General features: G+C 35.5%; 1 pseudogene; it reads right to left on the bottom strand.

Moving 5' to 3' along the window:
* Positions 1-11,841: 11,841 nt before the first annotated feature.
* On the bottom strand, positions 11,842-16,503 carry LOC107821372 (thioredoxin reductase 2-like; annotated as a pseudogene).
* Positions 16,504-16,764: the final 261 nt, after the last annotated feature.

The following is a 16,764-nucleotide window of genomic DNA, read 5'->3' as shown; positions in this document are numbered from 1 at the left end:
CTTGTACTAACTTTCAAAATCCTAGTTGCCAATTTGTGTATCTGTCTTACAAGTACTTATGATTCTTTACAATTACCCTAGAAAACCAAGTAAAGCTCAAGTGTCCTCTACATGATTTTCTTGTCCTATAATCTTCAAGTAGTTATTCGACAAATCTATACTGTTTTGAGAATTTCCCATAAAAATAGGTTGTTGCTTTTTCGATCCCTAATTTCTCCCTGAGATAATACATTCTCAAGTTACAAAAAATATCGGCCTGATATCCAGCATTTTTGTATTCCGCTTTAATAAGTATAAATACTGTTATATCCATGCTCTTTAGGCTAGTACTAAAGAGGAAATCAAAAGATTGTCGGGACGGGTGGACAACAAGCTCTTCTTTAAGGTTAGAGAGGATCTCAAAGCCAAACTTTGCATTGGCCGGTATCTTTTGCGAGGTGATGTAGAAAACCTCATCGTAAAAAGAATATTCTCCACTATACACATAAATGTCGTAGTATCATCGTGAGCATGCCAGGTGGTCCCTTTCAACACAATATTCTATGACATGGAACGCAGCATTGAGCCAATAATTGACTTGGTATTTGCCAAGTAAGCCTAACAAGAAACCCAAATTAGGCCCTTCGTACAATTTTGTTAAAGTATATATTGTTTCTCGAAAGACTTCAACATTCCTGTTTTGCATTGCTTCATATAATGCAAAGGCATTTGTCAAATTTCCAGATTTAGCATTAGTTACAACCATGAGATTCCATATTTCAAGTGTTAGGTCATCCACATCCCTTTTCCACTTTTAACAATCCGCCAAACGCCTATTAATTACACAATTTGTTGAAACACGTAAAGTCATTTTAAATTATAGTAAGATTACCTCAAAGAATGTTGGATCTGACGAAATAGAGGAGAAGTTGTTAAAAATTGTGGATCTGACAACAGACAGGAGAAAATTGTGAGTTTAATCTTAAATTAATTAAGTATTCAATATGGGACAACTTGTATTGAAATAATGTAAGTTATCCTAAGGTGCTTTCATTTCAAAATTGTACCTTGAACTTTGAGAAGAACTGCGGTAGGGTTCAGTGTAGGGTTTTCGGCATTTGATGTTAGCATATTAAGGATAAAGTGTTGGGCCTCTAAATCAGCCCAGACCCAACACTATACAAAGCAATCGCTTCGTCGCTTTAAGCGAGAAGCAACGCAAAGTGACAAGCCTTCGTTTTTTTGAAGTTGAGGCGACTTGACCAGCAGAAGCGATCGCTTCAGGTATTGAAGCGAGAAGCGCAAAAGCAATCACTTCAATCAACAGGGGTTAATTTTTTTTATTAAAAAAAGTGAGGTATTTTTTTATTCTACAAAACATAGACCCCAAAGTGAATTGAAGACATTTCTTCTCTTCTTTCCTTCCATCGACCTCACTGCTTCTTCTAGGGTTCCGTCCAGCAGCCTCCGGTTCAGGTAATTTCTTCTTCTTTTTTTCTTCCTTCTTCTTTCTTTTTCTTCTTCTTCTCCTCTTTTTCTCTTTTCTTTCCTCTTCTTCCCGTGCATCTGCTCACCACTGCTAGGGCAGGCAATGTATTTTTTCTTCTTTTTTTCCTTTTATTCTTCTTATTTAGCCTTTATTTATTAATTTTTATGTGTATTTCAGTTTATAAACTTAATTATTATATTTTGAAATGTTGCCGCTTTGCTGATTTCAGTATATTAAACTTAATTATTATATTTTTTTAAGGTTTTTTTCCCCTTTCTTTGAAATGTTACTGAGAGAGAATTGGGTTTTGAATAATGATGATTTTATTGATGAATGAAATGCTGATTACAAAAGATGCGATGTCGAGGGGGAGAGACACCAGTACAGAAAATTGATTGCTGAAAATGTTTGATTGCTTGATCCCCCCTAATAATGCTTAAAAAAATAAACCAACATTACATGACTAGTCCTAATAAAGCTGTGGAAGCACACTGAATGAAAATGATGTAAACTAGCCTATAATTACAATGAAAAGGACTTAGTTTATTATATATATATATATACACACACATTATATATGTTATATTTTCAGTTTATTTCATTATCTTTGTTTTTCTTTAATTTTAATAGGGATTAAAAATGTCTCAAAGTTTGAAAGAGAAAGACCCGACTTGGCGATATGACGATAAAGTTAATGAGAAGAATAGTACAAATGTTATGTGCAAGTTTTGTATTATGTTTTTTAAGAATTGCGCTTCATTGCGCTTCACTTCGTGCTTCGCTTTTGAAGCAAGGCGAGCCCCTTGTTGCTTTTTTGCGTTTCTCGCTCTCAAAAATACTGCACTATACTGATAATGTACATCAATGTATATTTCCAATTATACGTTATTATTGAAGGTAGTAAATGTTAACATTTGAAATTCACAAATGTAAGATCGATATAAATCAAAACATACACTTTCACCAGTAAATACCCGTTTTAAATATAAAACAGTAGTAAAATACGTTTAAAAAGACATTAGATGTTTTTACCCTCTTATAGATTGGGTGCAGTAATGGTTTTTGTGAAAATATCATCGGCTAGCCAGTTTTCGGATTGCTACTCAACCCTAAAGTGTTTATAAGTTGAAATTTGATAAGTTAGGGGTAATCAACTTATGGCTTATGATTTATTTGGCTTATAGGCACTTTTAAGTTTACCAAACGCGTAGATAAGCCAAAAATAACATATAAGGTAGTTTGACCAACTTATAAGCTTAGCCAAACATCCTCAAATATGTGCTTCGTGTCATATAATTATATTTTGCCTCTTTATAATAGCAGCATCCATCTTTATAGCATTACACTCTTTATAAAATTACTTCTTCATAACAGCCACGTAGAATTTCTAAGATTACCAATAATAATAAGCCTAAAGATTTTAATTTGATAAATCTTTTAAAATTTAATGCACCACTTATAATAAAAAATATTATGTTAGTACATACTTTCATAATTAAAGAATTCAATTAATTTCATTAAAAGATATGCTTGTATGTTTTTATTCCATTGCACAAGAGGTTCTATCCTGGACAACGTCTAATCTTTGAATATTTGCAAATACAATCTTTTTTTATTAGACAAAGTTTTCATCTTGTATAATGTTTTAAGATGTGATAATTTGCACATATCTTTTACAGAATTTTTCCATCAATCTTGAAAGAATTTAATTTTTAGTAGCTTTAAAATATGTGCCTTAGAGTTTAAATCTTTGTATATTTTGTTATGAATTTATTAATAATATATTAGTTTTCTTTAATATTTAATTAGCAAAATATGTATATCTTTTAAGATTTTAAATTTGAATAAATTTCTTATATTTCATAAGTAACACTAAAAAGAAAAAAATATTTTTTTGATAATTTTTGTTTATAACAGCCAAAAAATATTTAATTGTCAAATGTTGAGTTACTTGTGTGTGACAACCATTCGCTATAAAAAATTTAAAAAATCTAAAAAATCGTGTTGTTATAGAGAGGTTTGACTCTATATATATATATATATATATCCATTGATTCGGTTCAAGTTCAATACATAAACAACCAAATATCTAGGTTTCTTAAAATTTACTCGGAAAACAGTTTTAAATTAGAAAGTAATTCATTTTATATAATTTAGTTCAAGTCTCCAATTTGATTCAGTAGGATTTTGTAATATATCTTAAAGACTGCGATTCAATTGAATTCAAACATTTTTTGTCGTGACTCAACTCAGATTGTTATGTTTTTGTCTTACTGCCAACCTGGATATTAAATTAATTTAAATATAAATATAAATAATTCGTATAATAACTATAATCATTAAAACTCATTTACTAGTATAATCTCCATTAGCTTTTTCTTCCCTTCTCCTCCCTCACCCCCCCCCCTACCCCCACCCCCAATTTTGCACCCCTTTTGCAGCGATCAAAGATGAAGGAAATCAATGACGCCATTGATCAAAGTCCCTTTTTTTTTTTTTGCCTAATTTTGGCTATGGTGTAATAACTTGTTGATAGTTTTTTTTTCCATTTTTGCAAAAAATACAAAACAGAAATAATAATAATTATTGAATGGTATTCTCCCTGTTGCACATAATATAACCAAAAGTAAATTGATGGGCAGGTAATAAAGAAGCAAAACAACTTTATGCTTTTTAATTATTCCATCTGCTCCAATTTATGTGATATTTTTTGTTTGCCGGGATTTAGATTTCTTAATTTTGACCATACATCTAAACATAAAGTCTTTAAATTTTTCGAAATGAAACTTACATATTTAAAAACTACATAAGAAGTATTATAACTCATAATATTTAAATTTAAAATATTTAAAGGCAAAAGAAGAAATTACGATTAAAGAACAACTCGTTTGTTTCTCGAAATTCGAATACCATCACATAAATTGGGCTGGGGGAATATTATTTCTACACAGATAAATCAAATGTGTACAAATCTTTTGATCCTTAAATTCATCCTTTGAATGAGATAATAATCTGCTAAAAATATGCCCATAATTGGTCCTAATATTGCAGAATAGCCAACTAACCAAGTATACAAAAAGCTTTCACTTGATTTTAGTAATCTCCAATGTTGGAATGCAATTCCTAGCAATGCTGTTAGAAGTGCACCTCTTCTGAAAGTGAATTTTGAAGGGCTAAGATTGACTAAGGCATTAGCTGGCGCGACGACATTGGCTGCAATATTAGTAGTAATTGTGGCTAGGCTAATTCCAATAATCGCAAGGATTGTTGTCAAGAATCCACCAATTTCACCAAGAAGTGTAATGGGGTTGGAAATAACATGCCCAAATATTACTGTCGTTGAAGATGTAACTGCTAAACCAACAAAAGTAAACAACCCCATAAAAATTGGAAGCCCTACTTGACCTATAATTTGATCATTTTGGCTCTTGGCATACCTAGTAAAATCAGGTATATTGATTGCTAAAGTAGCCCAAATATATGCAAAATCATAAGTAGCCACCCGAACTATACACCAAATCTCTGTTACACACTTTCTGATGACCAATATCACCTTACACATATAACTTTTCAAAATTGTATCTAGTACACACTACTTTTTTTTTTGACCAGTTTTTTGTTTGGAGATTGTCACACCTCCTTTTTGCGCGCCCGCCCCGGAGGGTTAAATGCGCGAGGGAGTTTTTCCAACTTAAGTGACAATATTCGAAATGGGATTATTTATTTAATTCAGAGTCGCCACTTGGGAAAGGTTTCGTTTTTGGTGTCCCAAGTCACCGGTTTATCTTGAATCCCAAATCGAGGAAATTTTCGACTTTTCCAAATGAAGTCTGCGAACCAGAAATTCTAAGTAAGGAATTCTGTTGACCCGAGGGAAGGTGTTAGGCACCCTCGAATCCCGTGGTTCTAGCACGGTCGCTTAAATTGTTATAATAGCTAATTATCTGATTTAAATACATGTTATGACTTATGTGCTTTTATTAAGTTTAAAACCGCTTTTATTATTATCATTTATTTTTATAGAATTGCAACGTCGTGAAAATGCATCTCGAACCACGTCACAATCAATGCGCCCGTGATCGTCAACACATTTTGACTTCGTTGAGATTTGGATTTGGGTCACATCAATGTGCACCCGAATTTAAGAATGTAATTTATTAAAGGCGCGCCTAAAGCAACTAGCGTATTGTTATTTTGGGAAGGCTGTAAAATTCGCTAAAACGGCCTATCCTGAATTCGAAATATTATGATTATTTATTGAGGGCCCCGCAATTTGCATTTTTATTTGGCGAGGCTCGTCTCTATTTTAGAAAGGATATCCTAAAGTGACTACATTTCTAATGCATTTGTCCCTAAAACTAAAGAAAAGGGACATGCTAATATAAACTATATGTTTTTGCCTAATCCGGATTCTTATCAATTACTGATTAATTATTTACAAAGTGGAGGGATATCATAACTTGTGAAACATACTTTAATTGGACAAAGAAATTACGTTCGAGATTGACCCAATGTTATACTTGTGTCCAAACGTTTCTTGAATTGGATTTAACTAGACTTATTGAGGCTGAATTTAAGGGAATTAATTACTATGTCTCACTACTTGCGGGGATTCGAACGCGCTTCTATATGCTGCCTAGCGGGTTATGATAAAGGAAAACTAAAAATAAACAAGGAACATTTGTGTAAGGTGGAAATATTCTATTCTATGCATGTCATTAGTTAAACGGGAATCTAGTCAAAAAATCCATACCAATTCTTCATGCCTTCTATGTATTGTATCATTACATCTTGTACTGGCAAACAACTATAAACTAGGATGCAAGAGGCTAAACTTGATTAAGTATGATCTAACTAATCTTTCATTACTAAATCACACTAATCAATTTATGCAACAGAAGTCAGTATATCACAAACATTACAAAACAGACATCTAAATCTTCTTCAAGAACTCCTTTCATTTCATGCTTTTGAACTGTTACAATTAACACCAAAGTTGGATTTGAAATGTGTACTTGGAAACACTGAAAATGCAAAGGAGAAGAGGAAGAAGATGGGGAAATCAGCAGCAGCAGGAAACAGAGTTAACAGTAGCAGCAGGACATAGGATAGCAGCAGCAAACAGGGAACAGAATAACAGCAGCAACAACACACAAAACAAATGGAGTGGGATCAAGACCTCAACTGGGAATACTCAACTAGACCAAGTCTTCGAGTAAAACAACAACAAACAAGCAGACTCAGCTGGGATTTGGAAGAAATCAGTGTTGCACAAACAGGTCAAGACTAGTGAAGTCAAGAAAACAATCAAAAGAATGTAATTTCTAATCCTGCTTATCTGTATGTGTGTGTGTATATGTATCTCTCAATGTGTATTATCGATCTCCCTCCTTCAAAAATTTCTCACAGTCTGCCTTCTCTGTATGTCTGTGTGTATATCTGTATGTATTTCAGCTCTCTATTTCAAAAAAAATTCCTCACAGTGTGTGTCTTTTTTCCCTCTCTGTATATCTGTGTCCTCTTAACCTCTAATCCTTGGGTCTTTTTTTTTATCAGATGTCCTCCCTCTTTTATAAGCCTTCACCTTACCCCTTTCAACAGCCTGTTTAGAATATATCAACATACCCCCTCCCATGTGCCTTCCATTTTCAGTTCCACTTTAGCTAATTAAGTATTAAACCCCATCCTTCCCCTGGCAGGCTTAAACTTTCCCATTTTATTAACTAAAAGCAAGCATGGGCAGCAGGATGTAGTCTGACAGCACATGCTGTCAAACCATTTTTAAATCCAAAGTCCTTTTATGCAGGAAACAGGCTGTGCACAATGCACATGCTGTGCACAAGTGCACATGCCATCAACTCAGATTTCAATTAACAATCTACCCTCAGATTCAAATATAGCAACTATAAGTGAACCTACTTGATCCTTACTTTGATTCAAACAAAGTTGCAGCAAGCAACAGGTGCAATCGTTAACATTTGAACTACTGAAATTAATTGACGACATTTGTCGACTCGACTATACTAGTTATAACTCATACAATCGTAACCAAAAATCAGACATTTAACAGTATCGACAAGGTTTGCATTACATTGACTGAGCAGAATTGTGCTTCGAGGAATCAGTTAATCAGTACAAATTTGGAAATCAGCTAATTGCACAACACTTACATACACATTATCAGAACAAATGGAAAGGCTTAATCAAACAACAGAGGTTCAGGCAAAGTGGTCAAGGCACAGTTGATAAAAGTCGAGGACACAAACAGAACATGAACAGACCCTTACAACAATCAAATGAACCAAAACAAATAAGAAAAGAAAGAACTCACCTTAAAACTCGAAAAATCAAAAGTCTTGACTTGGATTTGAACAGACCTTTCTTAAGGCTGAACGGACTTTAATCGAAGTGTTTCTCAGATGAGAAACACTTCGATTAAGGTCCATTAGACCTTAATCTCTTTGGCTCGGTCGGACATGGACCAGTGTTGAGGAACCTTATGGTTTCAAAAAAATCAGATCTGGGATTCATGCCTCCCTGGTCAGATTCGGACCAAACCAAACATGGTTTGGTCACGAGGGGAGTCTGGGGAGTGTCTGGTGTGAAGCTGGGGTCGGTTGGTGTAAATCGGGTTCCGACTCGAATCTTCAAATGAAGATTCGAGAAGGTGGGGTGGGATTCGAGGTGTGTGGTTGACAGATCCATGTTTAGGATGGCAAGGGGATTCTAGGGTGTTAAGGGCGAGGTCACCGGCGTTCATGCCGCCGGTTTTCATGGTGGAGGATACAGGGGCGGCTCTAGGGTTTGATGGGGATGAGGTTGAAGATGGAAGCTGGGGTATCAGATGGGGGGCAGGGTAAGGTTAAAAGGCTTATATATGGAATGGGTGTGTTGATCTCAGCCGTTGGATCAACTGAAATCAATGGCTTGGATCTAAGGGCTTAGGGGAAACGGTGTCGTTTCAACTAAAGGGGGTTTGGGTTGGTCCGGGTGGAACGGGTCGGGTTTTGTTCGTGGGTATGGGAAATGTGATCTTGGCCGTTGATCAATCTGAGATCAACGGCCCAGATCAGGCTCAAACATCACGACGTCGTTTGGACGTCTTTGGTGTCAACTGGACAAGGACCGGGCAAGCCTGGTTCTGGGCTGTTTGTTTGGGCCAATTTTAATAAATTGGCCCAATCCGGAAGAAGAAAAGATTTTTTCTTTCTTTTTTTTTTTATTTTCTTTTTTTTTTTAAAAACAAAACTAAGCAAAAAAAATCAAATTAAAATTAAATACACACTCAATACAATTATTTGCACACACACTAAAATATTTCAAAACAGGTAAAATCAAACAAAATAAAATCACGGACGAAGATGCCTATTTATGATTTTCTATTTAACGACCGGATTACGGTTCGAATTATGCATGACACACACATTTTTTGTATTTTTTTTTTTAATAAAGTAAAAAATGGGCAAAATCATAAATAACCAACAAAGTGCCATGTAAAAATCCAAGATTTGTACAGCAGGGCCAATTATTATTATTTTTTTATTTCTTTTGGAGAGATTGTCGTGCGAAACAAAAATCACGTGCTCACAGAGATTGCATCCACGTGCCAATCAAAATGCGACATGTGTCATAACTCATTTGTAATAAATACTACTCCATATATTTAACATAAACTTTAATTGATTAAATTAAATAAAAAATATTATGTCATCTTCCCCAAGCAACCCCCCTCCCCTCCTTTTCCATCAGCTTCCTCCTCGGTCATGTAGCTCAGAAGAGGAGAGCAATATCATCTACCATCTATCGAGAATAATACATGGAGCTCAGAAGAGAAGAGCAAAATCAAGCGCAACAAACGAAGTTAAGAATGTCATCATCATTATCAATGCAATAATATTTTCAGATTCGAGAATGAAAGAGATGAAAATTGAAATTGCAGCTTCTCCTTCCTCCATTTTCAGATCTCATACCACGACCAAACAAAGCAAAGCAAATTTAATTTCTGGTTTCCATGAATTAAAGAATTTTATTGTGAAAAAATCTTCAATCTTCTCTTATAATTTATTCATTCTCATGAAATGCAAAAAATTATTCCTTTTTATCTATGTAAAAATTGGATGTTTTGGTAAATTTTAATAGTAGAAAAAGAAGTAAGACAAGTTTGGAAGGGCAAGAGACGAAATGGAAGGTTTAATTTCTGCTATTCTTTAAATTCTTTATCATGGGTTTTGATGGATTTTTTTTAAGCTACAAGGGGAAGAGACGACACAAAGAGAAATTTGGGGAAGACAAGTGAGGGAAGGGGTGGGTTTTGGTGGGGGGGGGAGCTGGTAGTTTTGGGAAGACGACAGGTATTTTCATTTGATGAAAAGGAAAAATAAGAAAAATGTTATTACTTTGACACGTGGCACTAAATACGGAATTAGACAAAATATTTTTCAAATTTTACGCGCTCAATCTTTTTGTTAAGCACGCGCATGCCACATAGTAAAAGTAGTGTGCACTAGATACAATTTTGAAAGATTGCATGTGTAAGGTGATATTGGTCCTCAGAAAGTGTGTAACAAGGATTTGGTGTATAGTTCGGGTGGCTACTTATGTATTTTGCATATATATATATATATATATATATATATATATATAACTACTCTGCCGTAGTAGGTTTAAAGCCTCTTATTAAAATATAGCTTTAGGCCACTAATTATATCGAGCCGCCTTTTATATTATCGAAGAACTGTCAAAAAGCAACCAATGGAGTTTTATTTCTCTCTACAGGAAATATATCATAAGTTTACCTTTTCGTGATGCCAATATGCACGAGTTGTTAAAATCATCACAGCAGATATATGAACAGTAACTAGGGACGATAAATTAGAAGGAAAGTAGCACCACCCTTATAGTTTCTTACCAAGTGCAATTCGCCATACTTTTCCTCTGAGTATGACCTTTGATGTTATTAAATCACCTATATTTTGCTCCATTTATAACTACAATCAATAGGGGTGTCAAACGACCACGGCGGGTCAGGTTGGGTACGGACGAATAGAAAACGCATAAAATATTCGATCCCACTTCTATTTAGTACGGAAAAAAAATAAGTTAATCGGCAAAGAATATTATCTATGTCTTTTACAAGAATTCCTAGTCTCCCAAATTTGAGGAACCTCCAATTTGAATCTATACAAATTTAAAAGTTAAACTCATTGGTTATCCATAAGTTATCCATTTTTTAAAGTGGATAATATGGATCTTATTCATATTTGACCCATTTTAGATAATTTATTATCCAATTTATTTTTTTAATATGGATGGATAATTATTTTTTATCCATTTTGCCACCACTATGCACGAACGTAGGTATGAAGACTCAACTACCTTAATTAGTTCATATTAAGATCGTTATCTGGCATTAATTATGAACTAGCCTAGTCTTTGATCAAGTCTTTGTTAAAGTACTACTACGACATATTTTCATCAATCAAAGGGATAATTATAATATAAATCTACCCTGAAAAAAGGACCAAGGAATTTAATTCTGTGGTTTCTGTGGACATCAAAGTGATCATAACAAGAGTATGTACTATATTATAGTGCTAGTTGCCTTTTAGTAATAAGGTACCATTGAACTAAAATTACAATAACCATGGCTTGAATAGATCTGGCAATTTTTATAAGTTAAATATAACATAATTATTGGCGGAAACAAGGAGATTCCAAAAAGGGCAAGAATATCACGCCTAGAATTCAAACATGGATTCAGTATAACTTAACACAATTATTTTCGACACGGTATATTTATACATTCTAAATTTTCAACAAATATTAAATTCTAATACTCATAACCTACAAAATATAGTATAATAATAATAAGAACCTAAAGATTGAACCTATAAAGTATAAATAGTGGATCGATCTTTCTATCGTGGGAAGAAAGCCCGGCTGAGCTAAGACGGTTTTCAGCTACTGTGCCCATTATCACTTGATATGGTGGCAACCGTACACAAGCACTCTTGTTATTCAAATGAGAAAGAAATGATCTGCGCAAACTTAATAAAGACAGAATTCTTTTGTTTGCAAGTTGCAATTAAACCAGTGAGGCAAGAAAGACCATGTCTATACTACTAACTAAAACATCTTTTGTTCCAACCCAAAATTACTGCATTTACACATCACATGTTCAGCCAGGTTTAAACATGCCCAAGAAATATACTTAAATCATTTTCACAACGACACAGCATAAATCTTTAGCTGTAATGGGTAGTTACTGTAAGTATAGAGGGCTCACTTTTTGTGGGAAGTTGGGATTTTGAGTGCAAAATAACATCATCTGCAAAAGTATGAAAGCTTTTGCCACAAATATAGAATGACGTCATCCGATGGCTTGGATAATCGTTACAAGAAAGTTCCTTCTCATCCATAAAAATCATAATGATAATAATTTCTTTGAACAGATACGTGGAATTTAGACTGATTCCCATTATTTTGCGACACGAATTCAGTTCTAATTCAACAGAACCTATGCTTATCAATCACTCTTTCCTTCTTGAGCACCAATTTCTTGCAAGTAATGTTCTGCATCCAAGGCTGCCATGCATCCTACAGAATATGAAATTCAAAGAAGAAACATCTTAGAGTCCCAATTGTGACGTAAGACTATCACTTATCCTGAGAGACGACAACAACAACCCAGTATAATCCCACTCAGTGGGGTCTAGGGAGGGTAGTGCGTAATCAGACCTTACCCCTACCCTGGGATAGAGAGGCTGTTTCCAAATAGACCCTCGACATCCTTCCCTCCAAGAACTTCCCACCTTGCTCTTAGAGAGGCTCGAACTCACAACCTCTTGGTTGGAAGTGGAGGTTGCTTACCATCAGAGGTTGCTTAAAATTCAAATGTTTCCACATTGACGACCAAAACGAGTAACACCAACTGAAATACTCTTATATCCTGTAACCAATCAGTACTCACAGACACCCAAGGTCTGTTAGAATTGCAAAAGACTATCCATAGAACTTATGTGATCTCACCAGCACTGACATTGTCATAACAATAATAGCAACAACTACATCTCAGTCCCAAACAACTTGGGGTCATCTATATGAATCTTTACTGACCATGTTATACCATTTAAACTCATCTCATGTCAATGCTACGCAAATACAGATAAGTTGTATTAGAAGTTTTGTGTGTTTGCTAAACGTAAAAGTCTCCGAAAGGCTAAACCATTCCCAGGAAAAAAAAAGGCCTATCGTAAAAGTACTAACGTCTAAAACATGTTCTAAACAAATTTATATCTCCTGTATAGATTTTTCTTCCATTATGCCCTATCTTTTTCAATTGTCTTCATAGATCCCCAAAAATTGTAGGTCCTTTGAGACAACTTCTTTCCTTGTGATTTTATAGGTATACCTCGTCCTCTTTTAACTCCTTCATTCACCATGGTTTCAAACCTACTGACATTTGCTTATAGTCAATGTACTGCACTATTCCCTTGCGTGAAATAACTTTTACCTATCTCAGGAATTTGCTTTCAAATCAGTCATCTGTACGAGATACCATCATAATGTACTACAGAGGAAAAAATCTTTTTTTAATGAATCAAGGCCAACAAATTTATTGCTAATTAACGATTACTTTGGCATTTCTGTTGAGTTGGAGGTGATTTTCAGTAATAAGTAATAATTGTGAACAAACCACTGAGTTATGAAGAGATCTAAAATAACCACATATGATCATGTTAGAATTTTCATAGGTTGTGGCTTTTTGCTATTTCTTTTATGTTAGAATGTCCTTTCCATAACAATTTTAAGAGAATATACTCAACCTTATTTATTTTTTGATAATCATGGTGTCCGGACCAGCTTGTGTGTACCTCAACTAATTCTAAAGGATACCTGCTACCTCCCACCGGCACAGGTACTGGGTAACTCTATCCACCAATGCTTGAACATGTGGGAAGAAATCACCTATTGTTTTTTGCTTTTGCTGGGATTTAAACCTGAGACCTTATGGTTCTCATTACACTTGGTTGACCAATAAGACACACCCTTGGGTAACATGCTCAATTTTATTTACAATACCTAAACAAAAATGCTGGTATGGAGTGGCATGGTGCCTCAATCCCCTCTCAATCAATTTCCATATTTGTTCATTATGTACTGCTTGATTCTCTTATAGTATTATATTTTCCCCCATTCTCTCTTAAATGGCATTGAGGAGTTCCATCTACTGAATCAACCAGAGACAAATTGCTAATGTTAGTTCATTTTTTCAGGGGCGGAGCTAATGTATTATATCCGTGTTCGAACGAACCCAGTAACTTTTGCTTAGAACTTGTATTTATATTACAGAATTTATCACATGTATAAAGATTTTAAATGTGAACCCAGTAACTAAAAAGAGCTATGAGTTCGGTGACAAATTCAGAACCCATAAACTTCAAATCTTAGCTCCACCTTTGATTTTTTCCTACGATTGGTCGATCACATGATATTGTTCAATCCTAAGCACTTGATTAACAATAGTGAATCACCAAACTAGAGTAAGTAGAATAAATCAAAACCCTTTTTTTGAGAATGTATAATAACAAAACCCTAATTTAATTTCAAAAATTGGGTACTGGATTACTTTACTAACTATTCACGACCATGTATGTGCAAATTATTCCAAGGTTTAACCCTATCCGTTTCCTAATCCATTCATACAAAGAAGAGTTAATTAGACTACTGAAGGGTGTTGAGTGAAATTGTTGCCAAAGTGTACAAAAAATTGTTGCCAGTGTTGGGCCAAAGATTGAAAAGAGTGGTAACAAAGCTGGTACCACACAATCAGAATGCATTTATACATGGAGAGAGATCATTGATGCATCCCTTGTTGCAAATGAATGCCTAAATACAAGGTTGAGACAGAAGAAACCTGAGGTAATGTGCAAATTGGATCTAGAAGGCGTATTTCCATGTCAAGTGGTCGTTTACTGGGAATGATGGAAAGAAAGGCCTTTGCCGAATGGTGGATAAAATGGGCACTAATCGCTGAGAAGTTGGAAGCCTTAAAGGAGCTAACTTCACAGAATGATAGGTCGATTTGGAAGGCAGAGAAGGATGGATGTTGCACTGTAAAGTCTTGTTTCAGACTATTGAATAACAATGCAAGGTGTAATCAATGGCCATGGAAAATATTATGGAAATGCAAAGCACCCCTGAAGGTAATGTATTCGACTTGGATTGCATCAGACAAGGCATGTCTAACTCAAGCTAACTTACAGAGAGGGGGGATAAGCATGTGCACCAAATTCTTTTTGTGTAATGAGGCATAGTAAGACTCAGACCACGTACTGTTGCACTATCCAATGTTCTCGCATATCTGGGGACTTTTCACAATTTATTTTGGCATAAAACGGATGATGCTCAAAAAGATGAAAGATGTAATCAATAGTTGGAGAAGTCAGAAGTTAAAGAAGCATCTCAAGACTACATGGAACAATTTCCAGATGCATAACACGGACCATATGAAAATAACGAAACTTTAGATGTTTTGACGGCAAAAGAGAGGCATTTCACTGTACGAATATTAGATGCTTACAGTTATATGCTTTGTGGTGTAAGATAAAAAATGTAATACATTTTAACACTCTTTTGGACAATACTGACTCCTCAAATGTGCACATCAAAAAATTATTAATACAAATTAATAATAGTTTTATTATTAAATTAAATAACGAGTCAATGAGGTATGGAATACTTGAATTAAATTAGTAATCCCTTATTTTAGAATACCAGTATTTTGTCCTACAATGCAAACTATTGACTGTTGGATCGAAATAAGCTCTAAGAGAGCAGAACAACAAATGATTCATATAGCCCGACTCAAAATAGTTTGGTGTGAGGCGTAGTTTTTCTTGTTGAAAAAAGGGGTGAATCAGCACTGTTGTAATTCGAATTCTATGATAACAACAAATAGAGAAGCAGTAGCAATGCTCAACACAAAGCAAACTAACAAAGACCAAAAAAAGTACCTGAACCAGCAGCAGTAATAGCTTGCCTATACCTCTTATCTTGAACATCACCGGCAGCAAAAACACCCTTAACGCTAGTCTTTGTCGTCCCAGGCTCAGTCACAACATACCCATCAGAATCCAACTCCAACTGTCCATCCAAAAATCTAGTAGCAGGTTCATGTCCAATAGCAAAAAACAAACCCGAAACTTTCAAGTCCGAAACCTCTCCATTAACCACATTTTTCACCTTCAATCCTCCCAAAACCTTCTCCCCATAAGCCTCCACAACCGCAGAATTCCAAATTACTTCAATCTTGGGGTTAGACAATGCTCTATTTCCTATGAATTATATACACTTTTGAACCGTATTTAGTTAAAAATGTAGCTTCTTCCATTGCAGAATCTCCGCCGCCGATTACAGCTAACGGCTTGTTACGGAAGATCGGAGCTGCGCCGTCACACACGGCGCAAGCTGATATCCCGCGGTTCCAGAAGCCGTTTACGCCTTCACCGGACCCGGTGAATTCGAGCCGCTTAGCGACAGCGCCAGTGGCTATAATAACAGCGTCTGCTAGTACGGTCCTTTCATCGGAGATGATTTTGAAGGGACTTGAAGAGAAATCGACTTTAGTTACTGTTTCGGTGAAGATTTGAGTACCGAATCGAACGGATTGGGCGCGGCACCGGTCCATGAGTTCACCGCCGGCAAGTCCTTCAGGGAAACCGGGGAAGTTCTCGACCTCGGAGGTGGTGGTGAGCTGACCACCTGGCGCGATGTCATTGGCCATCCATCCTTCGAAAAGGATCGGTTTCAGCTCGGCCCGTGCGGCGTAAATGGCGGCAGTGTGAGCCGCGGGGCCACTTCCGATGATGCAGACGTTGGTTTTTTGGGTTTGAATGTCCGCCATGGAGGGTATATTAGCGGCGGCGGACGGTGGTCAATGGCGGCGCGGGAGAGTTTATAAGGCTGCGGGCTTTGTCGAGTGGATTTTTTGGACATGAACCAATAGTTGCTCTGAATGGTGAATGGGCCGAATTTGGCGGGTTAAGCTTTTCACATTTTTCATTCCTTATTTCTTGGGCGGGCTTGGCGCCAAATTCAAACAGCTGTTAAATCGAAAAGAAGACAGGAGCTAAAATTTTAAGATTTGAGTTGAGAAAATGGGCAATGACAAATATCAAAAGGATTTAAGTTATACAATAATTTTATTTTGTCATAGTAGGTTGTTTATCACTTTTATTATACAGGTCACCAATTAATATTTATTGCAAAAAAAAAATCATGTAACTGTCGTATAA

This window comes from Nicotiana tabacum, chromosome 21, assembly GCF_000715075.1.
Source record: "Nicotiana tabacum cultivar K326 chromosome 21, ASM71507v2, whole genome shotgun sequence".
Taxonomy (NCBI): domain Eukaryota; kingdom Viridiplantae; phylum Streptophyta; class Magnoliopsida; order Solanales; family Solanaceae; genus Nicotiana; species Nicotiana tabacum.
Note: the sequence above shows the minus strand (reverse complement) of the source record. Positions and strands in the feature narration are given on the sequence as shown.